Source organism: Octopus bimaculoides, chromosome 8 (genome assembly GCF_001194135.2).
Source record: "Octopus bimaculoides isolate UCB-OBI-ISO-001 chromosome 8, ASM119413v2, whole genome shotgun sequence".
Lineage (NCBI taxonomy): Eukaryota > Metazoa > Mollusca > Cephalopoda > Octopoda > Octopodidae > Octopus > Octopus bimaculoides.
The window spans coordinates 53,849,584-53,854,207 of NC_068988.1; the positions used below are offsets into that span (position 1 = coordinate 53,849,584).

General features: G+C 36.1%; 1 protein-coding gene across 2 annotated transcripts in view; it reads left to right on the forward strand.

Moving 5' to 3' along the window:
* The window catches only part of LOC106877252 (bile acid receptor), a 147,084-nt gene that overhangs the window by 54,682 nt on the left and 87,778 nt on the right, over positions 1-4,624 (forward strand). The gene's annotated exons all lie outside the window — the stretch shown is intronic.

Below are 4,624 nucleotides of genomic sequence, written 5' to 3' on the forward strand. Positions count from 1 at the left end.
TACACCGCTTAAACTGCCAAAGGAGTAAGTATAAACAGCTGAATACTTGTCAGTGATTGGTTGAAATTATCGAAATAAGACAATTTTTTATCTGAAATAAATTTGAATACAAAAATTTTTTTCTGTTCTATAACACAAAATAGATAAGTATACGAAGTTTGAAAGTCTTTCAGTACCAAAAACACTACATAAAACATTAATGAAAACTGGTGCCCCCGTTTTGAACTAGATCCCTTCATTGAGCAGACTATTGTCAAAACAGTTCAATTCAAGCCATAACTATTTTCTTTTTCTGCAAATTCATCTATCTTTATTTATTTATTTATTATTATTTTTTTGAGACAGCAGGATGTGATTTTCATAAAATTTAGCTACTATTTCCATCAGCTGGAGCAACCACATTCAGCTTTCCCCTTTGGTTCATGAGTTTTAATGGTTGATTTTATTGAAGAAAGCTGTGTTGAGTGGTAGGCAGGGGCATTAATTTCAAATTTTCAAATCTTTGAAGTATCAGTGGTAGAGTGCTTGTTAGAAATAGTTTTAAATCTGACACAGGATTTACCAAGTGCCCATTGGTGTATGAACGTTTCAGTGTAGATAGAGGAAGGGAGAAAGAGAGGAGGAAGAGTGTTTGGTAGAAGATTTTCTTACTTCTGTTGGATTGTTGGGATGGGCATGTGTGGTGTGAGGTGATGGAAGGAAAGAGAGAGATGAGTTGTGGTGGTGTGTGTGAGACAGAGACTCAAGATATAAATGAGAGATGGAGGGAGGAAGATGTTGAGTGTAGGTGGGACATTGGATTTACAATCTGTCTGTTACTGTGTGGGAGGCTTGTATGTTAGATGGATGAAGGTAGGACTGCTGTGAGTGGGGTGAGAAGAAAGAGTAGTAAGTAGAAATGTGCCATCTGTCCATAGAGTTTGTGGTAAGTATGTTTATATGGCTGTGGTCAGTAGTTTTGGCTGTGAAAAGAGAGAGAGAGTGCTGAAGATAGTGAAAGGGGAAAGAGATAGAGGACTAGTGAAAAGTGAAGACAAGGAGAAGGGGAAGTAGAAAAACATGATAAAAAGCTGAGAGAAAGAAAAAAAAAAAAAGCAACACTTAGGATTGTTTTTGTGGAGAGATTCTAATCATCAACCACATATGTTGTTGATTTACTTAAAAGATCTGATTGGTCAATGAGTCATAGAATGCAAGGAAAACAGTTTACTCTGACCATTTAACAATAAATTCTTTATTTGAATATAAACTCTTATGAATATAAACTGTGGCTTAAGTACAAGACCATACAATTTAATGGACAGTTGTAGTGGATGTTTCCACACTTGTACATTATTGAGGAAACGATGAAAAAAGCTCTACATGATCACTCAGTCTGCTAGAAACAGTAGCTAATTTTCTCTCTCTCTTTCTCTCTCTATCTCTCTCTCTCTCTCTCTCTCTCTCTTTCTCTCTCTCTCTCTCATCGCACCACATCCTGCCATCTTAAAAAGGAAAGAAGATATGTGTATTCAGCAATATATTATCCTGAATATATTTATTCTTCTTTAAATAAAGATGAGATAATCACACACAACTTCATTATAGATCTGCTCAATCAGGTTCTCTTGAGACCAGGCATCAAAATGAGGTACAAATCCTCTTTTGTGAGTTTTGAACTCAGAACATAGAGATTTGACTAAATCTTGTAAATCATTTTGACTAAATCTTGTAAATCACCACTTCTAACAATAGTTACTTATATAATAGATGGTAGGCCATAAATTTTGGTGGGACACTCAAAAGGTGTACTGGAAATCACTGAGGATTAGCAGAGAAAATAGCCTTTGTTTCTGGTAGATATGTAGGAGCAGTAAACATGAAGTACACATGTGAAATAGATTTTGTGTCCTTGGCTTTAAAGATAATTTTGTGTGATCTGGAAGAGATTTGGCAGCTCTTTCTTGCAGCTCAAGCAACCCTTATCTGATTAGAGCGTTTTTTTGATAGGGCTGTTTGGTCCCTCCATTGTCCTTGCTGGCATCTAATAATGTTCCCCTTCAATCCTTGGTTACTAATGGTATGACTTGGTAACTTTTTTATTGTTATCAGAATAATGTACTTCACATAACAGTGTTGTTACTTGAGTAAACTAACCGACCCACTTATATTCTTGCTAAGTTTTACATTACTAGTCAATTGACCCCTTTCCTCTCCCTGCATTAAAACAAAAATACACATGCCATTGCTAAGCTGTTACATCTCCAATTTACAAATATTTTAGAAACTGTGTGATGATGATAATGACATATGACAACAGTATCCTTTTATCTTTTACAGTCATTGGACTGTGGCCATGCTGGGGCACTAATCAACCTCCGTGCTTACTTTTTTTGAAAGTAAGGTATTTACCATAGTGATCTTTTTGGTCAAACTGCTAAGCTACAGCACCAGTTGGGTCTTTTCTGTTTGGCTGCCACTTTTCAGTTTCTTTAATTTTGTTCTAATTGATTTCAAATTTGGTGTAGTTTTGTATGCTCATTATTGACATGAAATTCATTTTTGCCATAAATCAATAAATAAACAATAAGCTTTCTAAGTTTGCAAATTTTGGGTAATTTTAGTCAATTGAAAGCCACAGACATATAGGTACCTTTTCCATAGTAACAAGCCAAGCATTGGAGAAGCATTTACGAAAAACTACATGTGTTTACAAACTGACATTTTATACTGTGTTTTCATGCTTGTACCCATCTTTTTCTGCTCTTAAAACTACTAAATGTGTTAACTCTTTTTGTCACATTAAATGCATATTGAATGAGTAAAACTACAAAATATGTGTTGTTTTTACATATTTTTTTCATAATTTTTTCCATTTTTTTTGTAATTTTGTAATTTTTTTTTTTTGGTAATTTTTCACTTATTAAATGCTTAAAACACATGCTATTGTCGCAATGTCGGCATTATTGTTCTACCATCTTATGATTGTAGTTGCACACAAAATGACAGCTTCCAAATCCTGTTTTCTGACTGGGTAAAAATGATCAAAATTTAAACCTCTGTAACTTTTTTAAAACAAGTGAATTAGGCCCTGAGATTCAGCTTGAAAAATTACATCAATACATCAAATTTGAAAATTTTCTCTTAATTTTATAATTTCAAAAAGTGCAGCCAAGCAGAAAAGATCTCACTGGTTTTTAAGTGGTGGGGAGAGGGGGGAAAACACAAGCACAAAGACACACACACACACATACATATGTATATATACACACACGTCTGATGGGCTCCTATACAGTTCCCATCTACCATATTCACTCACAAGACATTAATCAACCTGGGGCCATAGTAGATGATACTTACCCAATGTGCTGCACAGTGGAACTGAACCCAGAAGCACACAGTTTCAAATCAAGCTTTTTAACCAAAAGGCCATGCCTGTCTGTCCATCCATCCCTCCATTCATTCATTCATTCCTCTTTCTTTGCTTCTTTTTTTTTATCTTGTCCTCTGCTTGCTTGTCTGTATGTCCATCTATGTATTTATCTATCTACTTGTCTCTTTGCCTGTTTATTTATCTGTCTAATCAAATTTGAACTCAGAACATTGAGATTCATCCAAACATGATGCATTAAATTTAACACCTCTTATTATTTCCATTATCCTGACACCTCACAAACAGGATAGATAACTATCTCTCTTTTTTTATACCTTTCTTCACTCTCTCTTTTGCATCTACACCAGTTTTACTCCTTGTTTCTCTCTCTCTCTTTCCATAGAGATATGGCTGGGCACCTATCCAGCCATAAATGATTGACCAGCTACTTACAGTCAGTTATCCTCTATCAGATCTGCAACCTCCACCACAAGAAAAGCTTACTATGTGTCACAGTGGTGGTGATAATGGAGGTTGCTAACTGACCTGGTTCCCTTCTCAAGTCCAATATTTGGTACTCATAACATTTTTTTTCTTTGTAAGGCAAGGTTAGTGTTATACATACACTTCTTCCATAGAGACATATTTATGCACACATACATTTACATGTGTGTGTGTGTATATTCTCGTCTACGTTTTGTTTGCAATGTCCTGTACCCAGATATGCACCTATACATACAGGTGGATGTCGGTATGCACATACCTGTACGTATATATGCATATACTCATTTACTGTTTGTTTTTATGACCGAACGCAGCGTCAACAATTTGTGAGTAGTTATCGTAACTTTATATTTTCCGACGCTACTCTATTTCTTTCTCTATCATTTTTTCCCCCTCTCGTTCTTCCTCTTTACTACTACGTATCTCGCTTTACCCCTCTCGTTTTTCCTCTGTTACTACTATGTATCTCCTTTTCCCCCCTCGTACTTCCTCTCTTTCTCTTTTCCTCTCGTTGCTCACCTATTCTTCTACTTCCTCCCTTTGTTTCTCCCTCTACCACTCTCTCTCTCTCTTCCCCTTACACCGGCATGGTCACATGCTTCCGGTTAATAATCCTTTTCTTCCTTGGCTTTCGCCGAGCAAACACGCGAACTCACTTCGTCCCTACTTTCAAGTTCGTGCCTCACAGCGTTCATACACACATAATTTTTCCCGTCTGGCCATAAAGCCTTTTCTGTTTGTTTTCCTGTCTTGTTTTTTGTCTGCCAC